Source organism: Lithobates pipiens, unplaced genomic scaffold (genome assembly GCF_037356315.1).
Source record: "Lithobates pipiens isolate NorthernLeopardFrog02 unplaced genomic scaffold, aLitPip1_a1.2 Scaffold_16, whole genome shotgun sequence".
In the NCBI taxonomy this organism is placed as follows: Eukaryota; Metazoa; Chordata; class Amphibia; order Anura; family Ranidae; genus Lithobates; species Lithobates pipiens.
This window is the reverse complement of record NW_027507748.1, coordinates 570,854,036-570,877,606: the sequence shown is the minus strand read 5'-3', so window position 1 is coordinate 570,877,606 and position 23,571 is coordinate 570,854,036. Positions and strand designations below refer to the sequence as shown.

The window sequence follows — 23,571 nt, the reverse complement described above, 5'->3', positions numbered from 1 at the left end:
GTCTGACTTAGACAGTTAGACTTACTTGAGGTCTTCAGAAACCGAAAGTTTGGATCCGCTGTCCGCTCTGTTGCCTCTAAGCCATGCTGTCTGAAGAACATGGCAGAGGTGGGCGGAGCTTGTTCACTAGCTGCGGCCGCAGTGCACTATAAATGCTGGGGCGGCTGCGGCCTCTGTCTGACGTTACTAGTTGCTAGCTAAACACCAGGCGACCAGCAATTCTACCAAGTAAGCAACCAGTGCAGTCAGTGCAGTCAACAAAACTTCTGAAGCAGATTGCAGCGCTGAGGATCGGCCCTGGGTGGGGCCCTTAAGGCAAGTGGGGCCCCCGGGTAACTGCCCGGCGGGCCAAATCGAAAAAATTACTCTGCCTTTTACTAATTTTCAGTGCAACTAAGGCTGCAGAGAAAGGAATTCTGTGTCCTCAATTTCTTTCTCTGTCTCAAAAGTGAAAGTCTATTCAGACCCCTAAATAAAAATAAAAAAAATTACTGACACCATCCACCATGCGCAGAGCTTGAAGGTTCTGAGAGGTCACAAAAGCGACCCCATCCATGCTCTGGGGCCTCCCTGTCACACTAGTTGTTTTTGTTTCATTCAACCCAGCAGGGCTGAACGAAAAAAAAAGCCTGACAGCTCAGGAAGGAAGAGCCGCTGTACTAACTATCCAATGTTAGTACAGCCACCTCCCCTGCTGTTCTATTGTGTTCTGACAGGGGGTGCCCCCCCCCCCTCCGCGATATCACTCTGGTCAGTGCTCTCAGCAATTGAAAGCACTGATCGGTAGCTGATCGGCAGACCTTTTTTGGTCATGCCCCTTCGGCCAGCTTCTGTCAGACCGACTTCAGTACACATGGGTTGAATGTCGGCCGGTTTCTATTGAACTGGTCGATGCCGCCCAAGGTGCGTTTTATCAGTGGCGGCCCATGTATTGTGGGTGCATGGGCACCGCCCCCATATTCCTGTGCCTAGCTCCTTTCAGGACGCCGGACACATGAAAAACGATGGCAGGGATAGACGGAGGTGTGTATTTTGAAGCATGTGATTCAAGCCGGAGGCTCTAATAGGCTTCAAAATAGGGTGGGTTTGGGGTGCAGAGCGTCCCGATCCCAACTTGTTGCGTGGCATAGCAAATACATTTTCACTATTTTCACACTAACGTTCCTCCCTGCCAATCAGCAGGCAGGTCAGTGAGACCTGTCTCCCGATTGGCCAAAGCATTAGGCGATCCTATTGAATGCCTAAAGCTTTGGCGAAAGAGGAGACACGGCGGAGAAAGCCCGAAGACGAGCCGAACGGACACAGGACCCACAGCCGCCACTTCCTGCCTAGGAGGAGAGCCACCGAGGAAGAGAGCCCCGTCACTCCAGAAGTGGAGCGGTAAGTGCCACCGGACTAGCTGGGGGGGGGGGGAGGGTTAGTGAGGTGATGGCCAAGCCTGGCTGCATTTGATGGGCACAAGTAGCTGCATTTGATGGGTACAAGTGGCTGCATTTGATGGGCACAAGTGGCTGCATTTGATTGGCACAAGTAGCTTCATTTGATTGGCACAAGTGGCTGCATATGATGGGCACAAGTGGCTGCATATACTGAGCACAAGTAGCTGCATATGATAGGCAAAATTGGCTGCATATGAGGGGCACAAGTTGATTGTCACAAGTGGCTGCATTTGATTGGCACAGATGGCTGCGTATGATGGGCACAAATGGCTGCATATACTGGGCACAAGTGGCTGCATATGATGAACACAAGTGGCTGCATATGCTGGGCACGAATGGCTGCATTTGATTGTCAGAAGTGGCTGCATATACTGGGCACAAGTGGCTGCATTTGATGGCCACAAATGGCTGCATATGACAGGTACAAGTGGCTGCATATGATGGGCACAAGTCGCTGCATATGGTGGGGCACAAGTGGCTGCATTTGATGGGCACAATGGCTGCATTTGATAGGCCCAATGGCTGCATTTGATGATCACAGTGAGGCTGCAATTGATGGAGGGGGTTCAGTATTTTTCAGTTTGTTTGCGCCCCCCCCAAGAAATTTTGAGCACCAGCCGCCACTGTGTTTTACACTGTGTAGGTGTGGAAGAAAAGCGCTTGCAGTGTCATACTGCATAGGTCCCAGACCCGCTAAGTTCCTGGTTTCACCTACACAGGGTGATGGGACAAGCCCGTTCCCTCAATGATGCAGGCAGGCAAGCCATACTCTGAACTGCAGTGTGGAAGCAATAAAAGGCCTGCTTACCCCAGGTAGGGCCCAAGCCAGGCACTCAGGATTTCCTATTTTACATATACTGTACTGTAAGTCAACCACTTTCATCTGGCAGCTCAGAGTGAAATGGTAGTAGGGGGGCCCCAGGTCAACTTTTCCACCCACAAGTCTTAAGCTACACCTAAGCTAATGGACTGGCTCAGTGTTTCTCAACCTTTTTTCTGTCAAGGCACCCTTTAGACTGCTTTTGCAAGCACTATAGCATTAAAAATAGCACCTGCAATCCGCCCCCTATAACAGCTGCACCATTGTCACCAGTGTGAAAGCCCTTGGGCTTTCAGACTGGAGCTGTGCGCTGCCAGGGCTTCAGGAAACGTACTGCCAGCAGCTTCTTTGGAGCGGTGAACGAACGGTGTGTTTACCGCTCCTCCACCACTGCTCCCCATTGAAATCAATGGGGCAGCGTGGCTATACTGCCGGAAAAATGCAGCTATTGTGGTGCATTGCGGGTGGTTTTAACCCTTTAAAACCCGTTAGCGTTCGAAATGTGCTGCAGATCCGATGGTAAAAATAGCAGCGTTTTACTGCCGACGCTATGGGCGGCGCAGTGTGAAAGGGGTCCTAAAATAGACAATCTCAAGGCACCCTTTAAAATTATGGACAGTCTCAAGGCACCCCATTCTAAAATGCAAAAAAAAAACTATTCTATTATTCTTACATAATGTAGCAACATCCACACGTAGGACACCTAACGTTAGAGGTGATTTTTTTTCTTCCAAAGCAAATACACTTTTGCATACTGGTACTGATTAGTATTCCCATGTTTCTCTTTTCCCTTAATTCCTCTCCATCAGTCAGCTAATGTGACCCCAGTGCTGAGGGAGAGGGGCAGAGGAGGGTTAAACAAGGATGCTGTGGAGGCGACAGACATCCTCCTTATTAACTGAAGACTTCATTGGTTGTTAGGATGTCAGTGTCTAGAAAGTTGTCATGGTGCATAATGAAAACCTGTGGCATTGTGTAAATAAAAGGCATGCTTCATCCACCTACTGGCTTGTATACATTTTTTTGATCATTTTTTAGGCACCCCTGAAGAAGCCACAAGCTACCCTGGTTGAAAAAGGCTTGACTGGCTGACTCTCTTCCAACTCATATCCAAACTTATAGTATGGCAATATTTTGTTGGTGATTTTGATCTGAATGCTTATACGATGTCAGGGAGAAATATTTTTACTTGAGGCAGGGTTGGCTTTCCTGTGACCCAAGGGTGCAATAGTTGGGAGTGGCTGGATTTGATGGACATATGTCTGTGAAGGTTCATCAGTTTTATGTGGGTCATATCTAGTAGTAGTTGGTCTCATGGTGGGCTTATTAGTCAGCTGGACTTGTTCTGTCAAGTTGAAGACATTTGTACCACTTCCTCAGTTCCTAGCGTGGAAGAAGATTCCCCTCCATGGACATACAGTATGTCTGTGAAGGTTCATCAGGTTTATGTGGGTCATAGTATATTTAGTAGTAGTTGACCACATGGTTGACTTATTAGCTGGACTTGTTCTGCTAAGTTGAAGATATTTGTAGTCCCTTCTTCAGTTACTAGAGTGTCCAGAAGATCCCCCACCATGGACATACATGAAAATAGGTAGTTTTAGCCTTTTTAGCAAATGCATACATTTATGTTTTATAGATTTTTAGATTGATAGTAAGTAGTGAAAGGGTTCCCAGAGTTATGGGAGAGTTAATGCATGGTGCAGGATGATATGACTATGTATGTAGGAGAGACTTAAGAGGGTTCATCAGGTTTACGTGGGGCTTTGTAGACATTTATATTGATAGTAAGTAGTGAAAGGTTCACAGAGTTATGGGAGGGTTACTCCATGGTGCAGGAGGATATGGCTATTTATATAGGAGAGACTTAAGAGGGTTCATCAGGTTTTATGTGAGTCTTTGTAGACATTTATATTGATAGTAAGTAGTGAAAGAGTTCCCAGAGTTATTGGAGGGTTACTCCATGGTGCAGGAGGATATGGCTATGTATGCAGGAGAGACTTAAGAGGGTTCATCAGGTTTACGTGGGTCTTTGTATATCTAGTAGTAGTTAGTCTCATGGTGAACTCATTCGTCAGCTAGACTTGTTTGGCCAAGTTCAAGACATGTGTAGCCACTTCCTCCATTCCTAGAGTGTCTAGAAGATCCCCCACCATGGACCTACAGTATGTCTGTGAAGGTTCACCAGGTTTATGTGGGTCATAGTATATCTAGTAGTAGTCACATGGTTGGCTTATTAGGTGGACTTGCTCTGCCAAGTTGAAGACATTAGTAGCCACTTCCTCAGTTCCTAGAGTATCCAGAAGATCCCCCACCATGGACATATGTATCAGATGGACCTAGGTAGTTTTAGTCCTTTTAGCAATTGCATACATTTATGTTTTATAGATATTTATATTGGTAGTAAGTAGTGAAAGGGTTCCTAGAGTTATGGAAATGTTAATCCATGGTGCAGGAGGATATGGCTATGTATGTAGGAGAGACTTAAGAGGGTTCATCAGATTTATGTGGGTCTTTGTATATCTAGTAGTAGTTAGTCTCATGGTGGACTCATTAGTCAGCTAGACTTGTTTGGCCATGTTCAAGACATGTGTAACCACTTCCTCCATTCCTAGAGTGTCCAGAAGATCCCACACCGTGGACCTACACAGGGCTGTTTTTAAGGCAGGGCAAAAGGGGCAGCTGCCCTGGGCCCTATTAGATGGACCTAGGTAGTTTTAGTATTTTTATCAATTGTATACATTTATGTTTTATAGATATTTATATTGGTAGTAAGTAGTGAAAGGGTTCCAGGAGCTATGGAAGGGTTAATCCATGGTGTAGGCGGATATGGCTATGTATGTAGGTGAGACCTATGAGGGGTAACCTTGTGGTGTGTGTGGCTGAAGATTTAGTGCACCGGCAGCTTTGCTGATAGCATGTAAGTGAGCGGCTCCTCCACTGATCTCACAGCCCCCGCCGGTACCTCCCAGCGGCCGGCACGGGCACGTCTGGAAGGATGCCGGGGATGCCTTGTTTGGCATAACACCGGCGCGCGCTGCGGAGGCTCCAAGATGGCGACGGCCGCAGTTCCTCCTGCTGCAGCCTCCCCACCTCTGCAGTCCGGCGGCGCCTGCAGGGACTCCCGCTAGAGCCAAGCAAGTAAGTGTGACTGGGATGCGATGCGGAGCGGGGGAGAAAGGTCTAGCAGAGGCAGGGTGTGCGGTGGGGAAGACCTGGGACAGGCTGAGGCTGGGACTCCGCTGGAGTAGAGTGCTGGCTTGCTGGTGCTCGGGGCCCGGGATGGGGGGAGGGTAGACTCAGCACCGGCTCTTTGCCGCAGAGACGTTTCTGCCCTCAACTTCCCCGCTGGCTGCCCCGACTATAACCGGGCCGGTTCATAGCTTAGTATGGAGCTCCACACTGCAGCCCTGATCCCCGGGCACCTCGGGGGCACTGCTGCATGGGGAATGGGGCTCATCATGGGGGGGTCACCAAGTAGCTACTCAAGTGGATCACCTGTGCTGCCCCCTCACCCCCTACCTTTGCTGTTTAACCCCGTCCCTGCTGAAATGCCATCATCTTCACCATCACCCCCCCCCCCCCCACACTTGGGGGTTCTAAGTGGGGTGCTATCCTTTTAGGGACCCCCCCTCCCTTTAAATTCAGTGCCCCCCTCCATCCCTTCTATTACCCTTCCATCCTTGAGAAAGGTGATCATGGTGAAAGCCCCCCTGACATACACCTGTCAGTGCCCTGGGGATAAAAGGGGGGGGGGCGGGGGTCTTCACACCATGACCCCCCCCCCCCCAGCACCATTAGTGCGGCTACAGAGGATCACAAGGTGTCATCACTTTCCCTCCCAGCCCCACCCGTTCCATGCTATGTGCAGGGGATGGGGGTCTGATCCTGGAAGGAGGTGCTGCTGCACGACTTCGGGGCTGGGGACCCCCCTCCTGTGTACACAGGGTGTGAGGATTGCGGGTGTGGTAGGTGGGCACAGTCCTGCATGCTCTGCGCTCTGCTGTTATTTTATTATTGCTTTCTCTTGTAGTGATCAGTAATAATGCTGGCTGGGGGGGCTCAGGCTGAGTTTTGCAGTGACTATGTGTAGGCTTCTTCTAGAGAAGTGTGTCGGATAGATAACCCGCTCCTATACACTGCAGTATTTTTTCCTGTGGCCCTTATGTTCTGCAATGGCAATGCCTGCACACAGGCCAGCGGCGTCCCTGCCTGTGTCTAGGATGTGGATGGCTGGGTGTCATGGTGTGCACAGAAATGACACCATCGCCGGCTGAGAGCACACGTGTCCCAGGCCAGCAGATTGCATATCCTGACACACACAGCACATTCGCTGCACAAGTTCCTGACACACACAACACATTCACTGCACAAGTTCCTGACACACACAGCACATTCACTGCACAAGTTCCTGACACACACAGCACATGCGCCACACAAGTTCCTGACACACATAGCACATTCACTGCACAAGTTCCTGACACACACAGCACATTCACTGCACAAGTTCCTGACACACACAGCACATTCGCTGCACAAGTTCCTGACACACACAGCACATTCGCTGCACAAGTTCCTGACACATAGCACATTCACTGCACAAGTTCCTGACACACATAGAACATTCGCTGCACAAGTTCCTGACACACATAGAACATTCGCTGCACAAGTTCCTGACACACACAGCACATTCGCTGCACAAGTTCCTGACACACACAGCACATTCACTGCACAAGTTCCTGACACACACAGCACATTCACTGCACAAGTTCCTGACACACACAGCACATTCGACACACAAGTTCCTGACACACACAGCACATTCGACACACAAGTTCCTGACACACACAACACATTCGACACACAAGTTCCTGACACACATAGCACATTCGACACACAAGTTCCTGACACACATAGCACATTCGCTGCACAAGTTCCTGACACACAGCACATTCACTGCACAAGTTCCTGACACACACAGCACATTTGCTGCACAAGTTCCTGACACATAGCACATTCACTGCACAAGTTCCTGACACACAGAACATTCGCTGCACAAGTTCCTAACACACAGAACATTCGCTGCACAAGTTCCTGACACACAGCACATTCACTGGCCAAGACCATGACACACATAGCACATTCACTGCAGAAGTTCCTGATACACAGCACATTCGCTGCACAAGTTCCTGATACACAGCATATTCGATGTAAAGTAATGTAAATGTAACTGCATTCAGCTCCTGGTTGCATCATGCATTATCTACAGCCATGATTTCTGCTTGTCACTTCATTTCAAAAACCGACATACCTTTCCCTGTCTATAGACTACATGGAGGATGTCTTCCCGTCCCTTTTATTCACCTACAAAAGACATGGATAAGTCATTGTGTGCTGGAGTGTAAGAAAGGAATGGATGTTTGGTCACATGCAGGCCGGTGTGTAGTCCCTGTCCCTAGAATGGTGATTCCTACAACTGTCATTAGGTGGGAAGGGATCCCAGGAGGATTGGAAGGCTTATTTAAGAGATGGTGTAAAGGAGTGGAGTAGTTGCCTGTAGCAACCAATTAAGTTTAACCTTTTGAACAAAGTAATTGAAGTGTCATGTAGGGATAATATCTAATATTGGCCCCGCTTGCTTTTGTATGATTTCCTGAGAGCATGGTGGAGGAATCCATACAGACGTGCGGTGTGGTGCTGAATGGACAGCTCCATACAGATTGAGCGTACTATGGACAGCTCTTTAAACACCTACAGCTTGGTGCTGAAAGGACAGCTCCCCACAGGCCAACCGTGCCATGGACAGCTCCATACAGACTTGTAGGGTGGTGCTGAATGGACAGCTCCATACAGAATAACCGTGCAATAGACAACTACATAAAGACTTGTGGCATGGTGCTGAATGGACAGCTCCATAGAGAGTAGCTACCTGGCAGCATGGTGCTGAATGGATATCTCCACTGGCTGCCTTGTAGCATGGTGCTGAATTGTACAGCCCCATAAAGACTTAGCTGTTCAATTGGAAACTTCATAAAGACTGGGAAGATTACAGGGTAGTGTTGAATGGACAGCTCCATATAGACTGACTGCTATTTAGCATAGTGCTGAATTGACAACTTTATAAAGACTATCCGTTCAATGGACAACTCCATAAAGACTGGCCACTATATAGCATGGTGCTGAATGGCCAACTCCATAAAGAGTTATCTGTTCAAAGGACAGTTCCATATAAACTGGTTGCCTTTTAGCATAGTGTAGAATGGACAGCTTCGTAAAGACTGATTGTCTTGTAGCATGCTCCTGACTGGACAACTCCATAAAGACTATGGGGTTGATTTAGTAAAGGGAAAAAGACTGTGCACTTTGCAAAGTACACTTGCACTCTACAAGTGCAGTTGCTCCAGAGCTTAGTAAATGAGCAGAAGCTCTGCTGACTTCCATCATCCAATTGTGTGCAAGCAAAAATGCTGTTTTTTAAAAAATATTTTTTATTTTCCTTGCATGTGATTGGGTACTCTCTATTTGCCCTAAGTGAATCTACCCCAGTCTGTCCAAAGCACAGTTCCATAAAAACTGACTGCCTTTTAGCATGGTGTTGAATGAACAGCTCCATACAGACCGGCTGCCTTTTAGCATAGTACTGAATAGACAGATTTCTAAAGACTGATTGTCTTGTAGCATAGTGCTGAATGGACAACTCCATTAAGACTGGCTACCTTGCAGCATGGACAGGTCCACACAGACAGGTTTCCTTTTAGAATACTGCTGAATTTACAATTCCATAAAGACTGGCTACCTTGCAGCATATTGCCCATTAGACAGCTCTATAAAGACTGGCTACCTTGCACTATGCTGCTCATTAGGCAGCTCTATAATGACTGGCCGCCTTGCAGCATGTTGCTGAATAGACAGCTTTATACAGCCTGGCTGCCTTGCAGCATGGTCCTGAATGCACAGCTTTATAAAAACGAGTTGCCTTGCAGCTTCATCCTGAATGGACAGCTTCATAAAGACAGACTTCTTTGCAGCATGGTGCTGAATGGATAGCTCTTTAAGAATGCAGACTTACAAGCATTGTGCTGAATGAGCACCTTTAGTCATCATTACATGTTTGTATAGACGCTTAATGGATGTATATCTATTTGTAAGAGTTGTTTTATTGAACTTCTAAATTTTGCAATTATTCCAGTAGAAAGTATGACTCTAGATGGCCAGTTTATATTTATGACTAAAACCATTATATTTAAATGTGGACACTACATCTCTTGGTTTTACTGTTCTACAGTTGTACTGTTTCACTGCTTTTGGCCTTTTCCATATCCATACAGCAAAACTGGCCTTTTTATTTTAAAATAATATATAGAATTTAAAAGGTATAGAGACACATGCACCACCCACATACACAAATATATTGTGTGTTATTGTCATACCCAATTAAAGGTTAAATTTGTGTTATACAATATGAATACCACTGCCGCTGTTTTTGCAGATACTATGCAAATAAAGTAGCAGGGAAGCTCAGTGTTGGGAAACTTTAGTAAAAAAGAATGAATCCATAATAAACACATGACTGAAGTAGAAGTGTGTTATAAAGGGATATACTAAAATATGACACCCAATATTCCTTCATGAATATTCTAAAAATTTGTAGAAAGGAAAAGTTAGACATGGAAGCCTTAGTGGGTGTGTTTTCTGCCATATATATAATATGAAAAAAAGTTGTGGGAAACTTATGTTTAGTTTATGGTTAAAGATGGTTATGGGTCACATTTTTTTCCAGAGCTGATTCCTGATTTATCCTTTTCCAAAATGTCAATTATAGTTGTGAAACAGTTGAATAATTCACTCTTCGGTTTCTTATCTCGTTTAGCCAACACTGGTGATATTTATCCTTACTAGCTTAGGACTCTTTCTACTTTCTAGGTAGAAACATAAGTGGCTTCTTGTGTCTTTTTCTTAGTCTGTAAAGGTTACTTATGCGGGTATATCTGCCTGTAAGAATAATTTCATAAGTTGGTTGCCTCATATTTCATTTTCATTGTGTGTAATTGTGTAGCATCAGCTCAACTTTTAGATTAGTTTTATATTCCTAGTTTAGTTTTATCACTTATGACTCGTTTTATCACTATATAAGATAATGAAATATCTTTGTGCATCAAGCACTTTATACATAAATATTAGTTGATTTTGTACTTTATACAACTCAAGTTTTACTTTTTGGAGGTTTAAATAGCCACTGGTTTCCTTTTCCGGAAGCCTCCAGCGGTGAAATTCCCCTGCAGTTATTTGTGTCTCTACGGTCTCCAGTAAGGCTGTATAGCAAGACTGGCAGCCTCTTGTATCTGAAATCTCTGTTTTGTTTCATTTAAAATGATTGGGAATCCATTGTATAAAAGAGATGCTGGAAATTCTAGTAGGCATGTGTTGTTGCTGGAGCTTCTGAGATGCAAGTAATCAAAAGGTGATTCAGCTTGCTTGCAACTACTCAAAAATTAAATATTTGTTTCTGGATGTAGGTAGCATGTCACAAAAACAGCAAATATATTCTTTTTCATTTAAAAGCATACTTGCAGATCTCATACTGAAGTCCATTTCTATTTTCTGAAGTTCTCTTGTCTCAGTTTTTCGTAAAGGGGTTCTAAAGGCTGAGGTTTTCTTTTTCCTTCAGTTTGTAGCTCCCCAATACTTATCTAAGGCCGATTTATGATCCAACGAGGTGCACAAGAGCAGCTGCTCCCCCGGGTCTCTGCTTTCTCATTGGCCCCAGCTACTTTCGATCACAGCCAGTGAGGAGGGAGTGGAGGGTGGTGCCAAGCTGGGTTCTATGTGTCTTATGCACACACAGAGAGAGGCTCAGGTGTGAGCATGCGTGAATGTCCCCATAGCAAGCAGCTTGTTATGGGGACAATCAGAGAAGAGCAAGAGCCAGGAGGAAAAGGAGGATCAGGGCTGCTCTGTGCAAAACCATTGTGGAGTAGATAAGTATAACACATTTGTTATTTAAAAAAAATGCCTTTAATATCAATTTTAACTCTTTTAAATAGTTCTCCAGTTTAGTTTTTGCTCAAGCTTAATGGCTGCTCAAGCAGTGGCAATGCCTCTGCGTCACACAGAACCAATTTCTGGTTGTAGCTCACAACTATAAATATCAGCAAAGGAGATGGCCAATGGGACCTAGAAGGTGCCTGTATAAATTGAAAGGTTAATAGTTAACAGATTTTATTTTATTTTTAAACAAGTAATCAAGGGGGTGCATTTTCTTTTTCAGAGTTGTCTGCTTTAAAGTGATTTTATATCTCTGACATGAAATATGAACAAAGCATATCCCTCTAAAGTGTGTACCTGTCTAAATCCAGAGCACTAGATGTCATCTCTGTTATCTCTGCTTATGTCTGCTCTCCTCTGCTATCTGCGTGAGTCACATCTGTCGCCAAGAGAAAAACGGTGAGGGATCTCCTGTACACAGCCTGTGATTGATAGTCTCAACTCTGTTCCTGTGTTGTGTGAAAGGGGGGTCGGTGGATCCCTTCCCTCCAATCAGCTCTCATAGCTCTTCTCACTAATATCTGAATCTCTGCAGTGTGTAATTTCAGCTCTCTGTCCCCAGTTTTCTAACAGCTGAGACCAGCTTTATACATTTTGGAGTTTGAACAGGTGTAGAGAAGTTAAACCTGCAGATACACCGCTTATGCAGGAGGGTTTGTTTCATCTCTGTGTATCACCTGGATCCGGTCACTTCACTGGGTATATGTAAGGGCATAACCACTTTAAATGTCTGCAGATACCCACATGACAGGTTACAAATCAGATACAATTCACTGATACAAATCAGTGTTAACAGTTACCCTTATGTCTATCCCTCTTCCAGACCATAACCTAACACTCACATATTAACCCCCCAATCCATTGCTGACTATAGACACTTAAAGACCAAGCTTTTTCTGGCACTTTTTGTGTACAAGCTTAACTCAGTATTTTTTCCAGGAAAATTGCTTATAACCCCCAAACATATAAAATATATATATATATATATATATATATATATATATATATATATATATATATATATATATATATATATATATATATATATATATATATATATATATATATATATAAAAATTTTTTTTTTTTAGCAGATACCCTAGGGAATAAAATGGTGATCATTGCAATTTTCTTTTTTTGCTACACGGTATTTGTGCAGCAGTTTTTCAAAACCATATTTTTTTTGGATAAAATACACTTTAATTAAAAAGAAAAAAAAAAAAAAAAATATATATATATATACCCACAATTTTTTTGTATAATATGAAAGATGATGTTATGCTAAGTAAATGGATATCTAACATGCCGCGCTTTAATATTGCAAACGCTTGTGGAATGGCGACAAACAATGGTACTTAAAAATCTCCATAGGAGACGCTGTAAAAAATTTACAGGTTAGCCCTTATACACATGGTCGGACATTCTGATAACCAAATCCGTTGGATTTTGTCCGACAGATTTTGTCGGATGGATTTTGTCCGAAACTGTTGCATACACATGGTCGGACAAAGTTGTTGGAAAATCCGATTGTACATAACGTGACGACGTTATTTCGTTACGACGGGACTACATTCAGGCTAGTAGCCAATGGCTTTGGTCTAGGAATGTGATCTGAGCATGCGTGGCACTTTGTCCGTCGGAGTAGGCTACACATGATCGGAGTATGTCCGATCAGAGCATTTTGTTGGAAAATTTTACGGACAAGTTGGAAAACTTGGTCCGGCGGATACTCCGACGGAAACAGTCCGATGGAGATCACACACAGCCAGATTATCCAACAAAACGGTCCGATAGGACACATTCCGTCAGAATCTCCGACCGTGTGTACAAGGGCTAAGAGTTACAGAGGAGGTCCATCACTAGAAAGATTGCTCTTGCTCTAATGTTTGCGCCGATACCTCACATGCATGGAGGGATGGGGGGCGCTTACATTTTTTTTCCTTATTTATTTTATTTTTACACTGTGCCTTTTAATCTTTTTTCATCATTATTTTTTTCTTATTACAAGGAACGTAAGCATCCCTTGTAATAAAAATAAGGATGACAGCTCCTCTTTATGGAGAGATCTGGAGTCAAAAAGACTCCAAATATGTCCTTTACCTTAAAATCAAAAGATAAAAAAAAAAATTGTTTACTTCCGCCCTAGGCAGAAAGTGAAATCCTCCAAGGCCATAGAGGCAATCAGAGATGATCTGGTCTCTGTCAGCCTCTGTGATCTGTGATCAGCCGACCTCACCGTTGGATCATTTCTCGGGTGCGCCAGTGAAAACTGTATGCCCAAGAAACACTGGCGAGCGACGGAAGGGGCGGTGTGGGTGTCTCCTCCCGCTGCTGATCCAACAGCTAATTAACCGCTCAGACTGCTTTTATGAGAATGCCAGCCGCCGGTTGAAAAAAATTACCGGGGTTATGGCTGATAGCTTACAATAGATACATATTGCGGTCGGCAAGTGGAAAAAGAAACCCATCACCTCCTTATCTCTTCTCAATAAAACATAAATGTCTGTAATTAGCCTGGAAACCTACAGGTCCTGCACCATAGATGAGTAATGCTGCATACACACGACCGGACTTTACGTCAGAATAAACTTTGACGGTCTTTCTGACGGAGTTCCGACAGAGTTCTGCTGAAACGGACTTGCCTACACACGATCACACCAAAGTCCGTTCGTTTAGAATGAAATGACCTATGACGGGACTAGAAAAGGACGTTCAATAGTCAGTAGCCAATAGCTAGAGTCGTGTTTGGTCCATCGGAATAGCATACAGGCGAACAGTTTTCCCGATAGGAATTGATTCAGTCGGAAAGATTTAAAACATGTTCTATTTTTAGGTCCGTCAGAATTTTTGAAAAAAAAGTCAGATGAAGCCCACTCACGATCGGAATATCCGGTGAAATGATTCCGTCTGACCTTTTCTGCTGGAAAGTCCAGTCGTGTGTATGTGGCATCACACATTCTATAGGGCTAAACCTCTGGAAAATAAACCATGGCCACCATGACTAATGTTAAGATTGCAATTCCATCCAAAGTTTCATAGCTCAAGTCGATCGAATGTTTCATATTTTACAGTTATTGATGGACAATTCCAGGCAAAAAGTAAAACGAATTGGTGAGCTACTAAGTCTACAATGATTCTTAAATTGGAACTGCACTGCATCTGAGCACCACAAACCAAAAACTTTATTTAATTAATTGTAATACTCAAAACAAACTCGCCCATCCATTCATCCCCTCATGCTTTATTTTGCTGAGAAACCACTTTGAAAAATACCCCCCTAATAACATTTTTGTGCTACAGATTTGAGTAAGGACAGATGATTCATGTAGCATTTACTTCTTGGAATCGAGCATCTCTTAGCTCAGGCATGCAGGCATGAAGACTCCTGGGATGTATGAAACCATTTGCCTAGGCCTGGAAAAAAGACCAGGAAGAAACCAGAAAAGTTTAAATCACATATATATATTATATACAGTATATTCTTTTTTTTTTTTCCATAAAGATTTTTATTGGAGATATTGGGAGACGTTACAGATGTATCATTACAAAAGGGTAAGGCTCCAACTGGAGTACAAACAAAGATTACACATCAGCAACATATTCGACAAGGTACTCCCTGCATAAGGTATAACTAATATCGACATGACATGACAAGACATAAAGAGCACTTTAAGACGTTCTTAAATTGTAAAGTTTGTGTAAGGTATTGCAGGTGCCTGTCGACATGTCAGTCACTCACTCCAAACTCTCTACCTGTTGGGAATCATTTAGGGGGGATAAGGAAGGGAGAGGAGATGGGGAAAAGAAAGAGGGAGAAGGGGTGGGGAGGAGTGTAAGGAGAGGTTAATGATAGGAGAGGGGGTGGGATGGCCACCAGCTACCCTCTCCATCTACTCTTTTCAGTGAAATATTTAGAATGTAAATGCCCTCAGTGCCATCAGATTATATCTATAACAGAAAATGCCCGTGGAACGCCAGTTAACCACTATCTTTCACCAGATCTGGGTATCCTTGAGAATTTTGGTATTTAAACCAGGCTTCCCATACAGTCGAGAAGCTTGAGATCCTGTCTTGGGTAGTATAGATCAGCTCCTCTATCACTGCAATGTGGTGCGCGACGCCCATTTAATTGAAGGGATCGATGTGGACCTCCAATGAACCGGTAAGCATATCCTAGCAGCGTTTTATCATATAAATAGCCACTGATTTATAGTATCTTTTCTTGGGTAGTTTGGAAAGATGGAGGTACTGTGCTGGTGAGAACTCCAGTGGGAGCAAAGAGATCGCAGTCATTGCATCATGCACCTTCCGCCAGTATGGCTGAATCAGTGGGCACGTCCACCATATGTGAAGGAAGGTAGTTTGGCCACATCTCCAGCATCAATCGGAGACTGTGGGTATGAAATTATGAGGCAATTGCGGTGTCTTATACCACTGCCTTTTACTCTTATACCCATTCTCCTGGGTGTGCACATTCAGTGATACTTTATGGATGTATAGATGAATGCAATCCCAGCTGGTTTCCGGTATCACAGTGTCTGGTTGGGCCTCCCATAAAGTACTGATATCACATGCCACATGGGAGATGAGCTAGAGCATAGTAATATGAAGATGGTAGGGGCTTTTGTCAAGCTTTCCCTAGTCGCTGGGTTGTCTAGATAGTGTTTTAGTTGTAGGTAAACCCAAAAAGAGAAGGATTTGGTAAATTATAGGGCTGCAAGCTATCTCTGAGGGAGGAACCTGCCCCTGGAAAAGAAATGTTTGGCTTGCATCTCTGTATAAGGCCATTCTGCTCACAAGTAGGCCTTGGCCACCCCTGGATTAAAATCTGGGTTCCCTTTAATAGGGGTAATCGCACAGTCTTTGGCTGATATCGTGTGGACTTTACAGGCCCTATCAAAGACATGCAGGGTTGCTCCAATAAGAGGGTGTGACTGGATGTCAGGTGTTATATGTTTTTTAGAGAACCAGGGAACCAGAGTTCGATTCCTGCAGTCAATTGCTCCAGGAGTACCCATCCCTTACATCGGGTGTGAATCCTCCAATCCTCTACCTGGGCTAACTGGGTAGCCCAGTAGTCTCTCTGCAAGTCAGGAAGGCCAATGCCACCACCAGACTTTGGCAGCACCACTTTTGCCCATCTAATTTGTGCCTTCTTTGATCCCCGTAGGAAGGCCCTGCACATTCTTTTATAAGCTGCAAAAAAGGAAGGTGGCAGGTGGTTTGGGATTATCTGCAGTTTATACAGAATGTGGGTTGAGCACCATAATTTTTAGGATGGATGCTCATCCATCCAAACCAGGAGATGGTGGGCGCATTCCACCTAAGGAGGTCTTGTAAAGTTTTTAGTTCTGACATAAAGTTTTTGTCGTATAAGTCCATTAGCCTGCTAGGTAGTTGGATACCCAAGTAGCTGATGACATCTTTCTTCCAACAGACGGGGAAATTTGTCTGGCATTGATGCATTAGATTAGGGGGTAGAGAGATGTTCAGCGCAAATGATTTTGAATAATGAATTACTTAACAAATTTGAGATAAGTCGGAATTGTTCTAAGACTTGCATCAGGTTGGGTAGGGATGTCAGCGGGGATGAGAGGAAGAGCAGGATGTTGTCCGCAAAGGCTGCAAGCTTATACTCCCGATGATGAACTTCAATGCCTTTTTTATGTTCGAATTCGCATGGATGCAGCGCAAGAGAGGTTCCATTGTAAGGATGTATAGTAAGGGAGAAAGGGGGCAGCCCTTTCTGGTTCCATCATGGATGGAGAAGGTGTCTGACAAGTGGCCATTGACCAGAAATCTAGCGCTTAGACTAGTGTATAGCACCCTAATAAAAGCTTGTATACAGCTAGTGTAACATTCTGCTGAGCTTATTTTGTATTTTACATTAATTATTACTGGTGTTTTGGATGCTGTTGAATGAGAAGGCCAGTCAGTCTCTGCTCTAATTTATCCCAAAGGTGTTCTACCGGATTGAGGTCAGTTCAAGCTCATCCACGTCTTTGGACTTTGCTTTGTACACACTGGTGGATGGGGGATTATAGTGTGGGATTGTTTTTCAGGGGTTGGGCTTGGCCCCTTAGTTCCAGTGAAGGGAAATCTTAAGGCCTCAGCATACCAAGACATTTTGGACAATTTCATGCTCCAAACTTTGTGGGAACAGTTTGGGGATCGCTCCTTCCTGTTCCAACATGACTGTGCACCAGTGCACAAAGCAAGGTTCATAAAGACATGGATGAGCGAGTTTGGGGTGGAGGAACTTGACTGGCCTGCACAGAGTCCTGGCCTCATCCTGATAGAACATGTTTGGGATTAATTAGGGCAGAGATTTGCCTTCTCGTTCAACAGCATCCAAAATACCAGAAATAATTAATGTAAAATACAAAATAAGCTCAGCAGAATGTTACACCACAGAGTGGAAACTGCGAACCAGGACTCCTCTCCTAACATCAGTGCCTGACCTCAAACATTCCCATAGACACACTCCTAAACCTTGTGGACAGTCTTCCAAGAAGAGTTGAAGCTGTTATAGGTGCAAAGGTTTTTTTTGACAATATAGTGTGCAGTGGATCCTCGGATTGTGAGTAACGTGGTTAACGAGCGTTTCGCAATATGAGCAATTATTTTTTGAAAATCCTGACTTTGTTTGCAAGTGTTGTCTCACAAAACGAGCAGGAGTCAAGCCTCTGCCTTGTGCAGAACCTCATTTGGCCAGAGGTGCGGGGGGCGCCGTTGACACTTGGAGCCATTCGGAGCCCTTTGGAAACACTCGGAAATACTCAGGAAACACTCAGAAATACTCTGTTCCCCAGTATTTCCAAGCCTTTTTGAGGGTTTCTGAGTGCATCTGAGCGGTCTCTGAGTATTTGAGTGTCTCTGATGCCCCCTACCTCTGGCCACATGCGGTATTGCATGCAATAGAAGTCAATGTGGAGCGAATTATCTTCGTTTCCATTGACTTCTATGGGGAAACTCGCTTTGATATACGAGTGCTTTGGATTACAAACATTCTCCTGGAACGGATTATGCTTGTAAGCCAAGGTTCCACTGTGTATGTGTAATGTAAACACTAAAAGGGAGAAGTTGGTTGGTTGTTGCATGAAACAAAATACATTCTATACTTTTATAGACGTGCATCCTTTTTCCAACAAATGTTTTGCTTTAAACTTTATTCACTTTTGTTTATTATTTAACTTTTATTCACCTTATTAAGAGAAATGACCTTTTAATGTTTCTTTTTATATTCATATTGGTATTTAGTTAGTTTATATAGTGCAGGGATATGCAATTAGCGGACCTCCAGCTGTTGCAGAACTACAAGTCCCATGAGGCATAGCGAGACTCTGACAACCAAAACCATGACACCCAGAGGCAGAGGCATGATGGGACTTGTAGTTTTGCAACAGCTGGAGGTCCGCTAATTGCATATCCCCGATATAGTGGGTGAATGTTTTTTTTTTTTATTTATTTTTTATCCTCTCAGTAGGTGTAAGGATCATTTTACAGCATATTGCCCATGATCGTCAGTTGCAAAAAGTTTTTTTAGTTATTTTTTACTGAAAAAGGTTTGCATATGTACAAGTTAAAATGATACAAAAAAAATGTATGCTCTGTGGAATGGTTTTGTACAGCCCCGATCCTCAAAATGGGGTAAGTGAAAAGGAACTGCTACTTCTACTAGTTACTACCACCTGGGTGGAGTAAATAAATAGATGAAGTAGAATTTGGCGCTGTTCAACCCTGATCTAAATATAATGTGATATATGGTAGTGAATGGTAACTCAATAAGACGTGTATAAATGCCCCTAGATATACAACTTATGCATAGGATGCATGCTGATAAAAAAAAAAAACTTCAGCCTTTAGAACCACTTTAAGCTATCACAAGCTGTGTTTAAAGAAAACAACAATTGCACATTTGTAATTTTTGAATGTAACAATACAATAGATAGGATAGGTCAGGATAGGTCAGGGGTGAGGGTCAGACAAGGCATCCTCTCCAACATCTAGAGGAAGCAAGCAGGAAGTTTGAAGTTCAGTTCCTCTGCTGAGATAGGATAAACGTGGGGTGACACAGTCGTAGTTTTAATAATGTGGAACTTTGCTTTTCTACAATTTTTGTACACATTGTAAAGTGAGCAAGTTGGTTAAATATTAAATGCAACGTTGACTGTAGCGCTGTCTTAAAATATCAATTACATTTAAAAAGGGTAACGTTTTATTGTACAACAAATCTAGGAGAGGTCTAGAGCTGCACGATTCTGGCCAAAATGAGAATCACAATTTTTTTTCTTCGAATAAAAAGATCACGATTCTTGCAAAGAAGTAAAATCTTTCACATTATACAAAACAAAAAAGGGATAACTTTACTGGTTAGTTTTTTTTTTTTTAAGTATTTAAAAAAAAATGCATTTGAAAGATTGCTACGCAAATACAGTGTGACATAAAATATTACAACAACCACCATTTTATTCTCTAGGGTGTCTACTAAAAAAATACATAATGTTTGGGGGTTCTAAGTAACTTTCCAGCAAAAAAAAAAAAAAAAATGCTTTAAACTTGAAACCAACAAATGTCAGAAAAAGATTTAGTGGTTAAAATTTTTTCACTTAGGCCCCTTTCACACGGGAAGGATCAGTAATGATCCGCTCCGTGATGATCCGCTTGCTCAGCGGGGATCGCTCCGTTGTCCCTGTTGAGCTGGTGGCGGACAGAGCGGTTTCCGGCACATTGTGCAGGGACCGCCCTGTCAGCTCTCCGCTCTCCTCTATGGGGGATCGGATGAGCATCCTTCGTCTGCAGAATCGGACAATTGCGGAGGCGGACAATAGCGGGTGTCTGCGGATGTTCATCTGCAGACACCCGCTATCCCATAGGAATGCATGTATGTCCGTATTTCATCCGCAAACGGATGGATGAAATACAGACATACTGTCTGCATGTGTGAAAGGAGCCTTACACACAAAGTCTATTTCATTGACAAATTGTTACAATGTTTATATTTAAGTTCAACTGATAAAGAATGTTTTGATTGTTGGCAGACTGCCCAGTTTTTCTCTTCCTTTCTTTGCATAGAATTCTTTGCATAGAAAGAATTGTGAAACACTTTAGTCAAGATTCTGATAAGGATTCTTGACAATTAATTGTGCAGCTCTAGAGAGGTCTAATAAAAAAAGTACTAGCATGACCAGATACCGGATTGCGCATACTATCAAAGTTGGGGTAATGTACTGTAGAACTATGTTTTTTCATAAAAAAAAAAACGTGCTGTAAGGGCTCGTTCAAACTTGTGGTTGGGGGTGGTGAAACCAGGTGGTTGATCCGTGATTTTACCATCCCCCCCAACCCCTGGCCTGAACATTAACATACAGTCTCTCATGGCTGTACACAAGTCACGGCTCCGATGCTGTAATTCACAGCCACGATAAAAGCTTAACAGCATGTCGCTATCGTGGGTGGTGCTACCACCAAACATAACTAATGCAGCTCTACTGCACCACAACAGCATTCAGTAAATGAAATTGCGGTGCAGTAGTATGCCAATTATAGGGTTAAATCAGGAGTTGAGAAAAAGGGATCAGATTAGTGCCTGCCACATTTGTGAACAAGTCCCTAACACTTAAATATAAGTACAACTAAAGGGCCCTGTATAACAGTCTTAACAAGTACCAAATCCATTTTCTATGCGATCTACAAGCCTCATAAATTAAAATAAGAATCTTCCTTGTCTTCTAACTAAGCCAAGTCTTCCCTAATTTGTGTCTTACACTTTCTTCCTCCACTGCAGCTCGCAGGGGAGGGTTTTAGCAACAGAGACAGTGCTGTCCAGAAAGCAGTGGAGGGACTAGGTGTGATCAGGTGCTGATAGATAAGCTACTGATGTGGTGGCACCCAAGCAGGATAACTCCTGAGCCACTGCTCTGTGTGTCCATTCAAACACAGCCGTGGCTTGGCCCCACCCCCCCACTCTCTCCTCATTAGCTCACTGGCTGGGGTTGACAGTAGCGGGAGCCAATGGTCTGCCTTATGCCCCATATTTTTACTATTGGTAGGTAGCATGTGTTTGCTAGCTAAATAGATCCTTATGCACCAAATTTGTCTTGGGCTTTTTCCACATGACCCCTTGGAAAATGCATGGTTTCTTAAGATTGCGGTTACTTTTGTAAATAAGCAATTAGCTGATAAGAGGTCAGCTATGCAATAGTCTTCAAATTAATGCTGCAGAACTTTTTGTACAGGTTGCATGTAAGCCAACATCCTTTAAACTAACCCTGTCTTGCGACAGATAGGGGGGGCTGCTTTGCTGACTTCTTTCCTATAATCATTGGTGTGCGCAGCCTATTGCATTAAGGTGTGCACCCCAAAGCTCAAACACACATGCGTGTATATACAGTGCCTTGAAATCATTTTCATACTACTTGAAATTTTCCACATTTTGTCATGTTACAGCCAAAAACGTAAATGTATTTTACTGGGATCTTATGTGACCAACACAAAGTGGCACATGATTGTGAAGTGAAAGGAAAATGATAAATGGTTTCAATTTTTTTTACAAATCAATATCGGAAAAGTGTGGCGTGCATTTGTATTCATCCCCCTTTACTCTGATACCCCTAACTAAAATCTAGTGGAACTAATTGCCTTCAGACGTCACCTAATTAGTATATAGAGTCCACCTGTGTGTAATTTAATTTCAGTATACATACAGCTGTTCTGCGAAGCTCTCAGACGTTTGTTAGAGAACCTTAGTGAATAAACAGCATCATGAAGTCCAAGGAACACACCAGACAGGTCAGAGATAACATTGTGTGGAAGTTTATAGCAGGGCTTAGTTATAAAAAAATAATATCCCAAGCTTTGAACATTTCACGGAGCGCTGTTCAATCCATCTGAAAATGGAAAGAATATGGCACAACTGCAAACCTACCAAGACATGGCCATCCACCTAAATTGACAAGCCGAGCAAGGGGAACATTAATTGGAGAAGCAGCCAAGAGGCCCATGGTAACTCTGGAGGAGCTGCAGAGATCCATAGCTCAGGTGGGAGAATATGTCCACAGGACAACTATTAGTTGTGCACTCCACAAATCTGGCAAGAAAGCCATTGTTGAAAGAAAATCATAAATAGTCCCATTTGCAGTTTACAAGAAGCCATGTGGGGGACACAGCAAACATGTGGAAGTGCTCTGGTCAGATGAGACCAAAACTGAACTTTTTGGCCTAAAAGCAAAAAGCTATGTGTGGTGGAAAACTAACACTGCACATCACCCTGAACACACTATCCCCACTGTGAAACATGGTGGTGGCAACATCATATTGTGGGGATGCTTTTCTTCAGCAGGGAAGCTGGTCAGAGTTGATGGGAAGATTGATGGAGCCAAATACAGGGCAATCTTATAAGAAAACCTGTTGGAGTCTGCAAAAGACTTGAGACTGGAGATTCAGCTTCCAGCAGGACAACAACCCTAAACATACAACCAGAGCTCCAATGGAATGGTTTAGATCAAAGCATATTCATGTGTTAGAATGACCCGGTCAAAATCCAGACCTGAATCCAATTGAGAATCTGTGGCAAGACTTGAAAATTGCTGTTCACAGATGCTCTCCATCTAATCTGACAGGGCTTGAGCTATTTTGCAAAGAAGAATGGGCAAAATTGTCACTCTCTAGATGTGCAAAGCTGGTAGAGACATCCCCAAAAAGACTTGCTGCTGTAATTGCAGCAAATCGTGATCCTACAAAGTATTGACTCAGGGGGGCTGAATACAAATGATAAAGTGTGGAAAATGTCAAGGGGTATGAATACTTTTTCAAGGCACTGTATATATTCCAAACACATAAAAACAAACTTGGTACCCAAAAGAGCATACAATTCAAAACTCATAAAAACATATATATATATATATATATATATACGCACACACCCTTATAAATAAATGTAAACAAACATTTTAAAGTGTATTAAAACATGGATGGTGCCAGTAGGGCAGTGGGTAGTGTCAGCAAGCCAGAAGACTTTATCATTAGGGCAGTGGACGGTGTCATGAGAGTAAAGATTGGTGTTAGTAGGGCAGTAGACGTTGTCAGTAGTTTTTTTTTTTTTTGGTACAATTTTATTCTTTTAAGCTCTGTTTATTGGGGTGGGGGCGGGGGGCGAGATATTATATTATTTTCTTTTTGCTATATTTCAGTTATGAGTAAACGCAATGAGTGGGGCTGGTAAATTATATATACTAACACCCCCACAGCAGCCAGCGGGAGAGAAGA

General features: G+C 43.3%; 1 protein-coding gene across 1 annotated transcript in view; it reads left to right on the top strand.

Moving 5' to 3' along the window:
* Positions 1–5,266: 5,266 nt before the first annotated feature.
* The window catches only part of SCN8A (sodium voltage-gated channel alpha subunit 8), a 323,320-nt gene continuing 305,015 nt past the window's right edge, over positions 5,267–23,571 (top strand). Inside the window, exon 1 of the mRNA XM_077483715.1 lies at positions 5,267–5,400. The gene's annotated coding sequence lies outside the window, so the exon portion shown is untranslated. The remainder of the gene's footprint in view (positions 5,401–23,571) is intronic.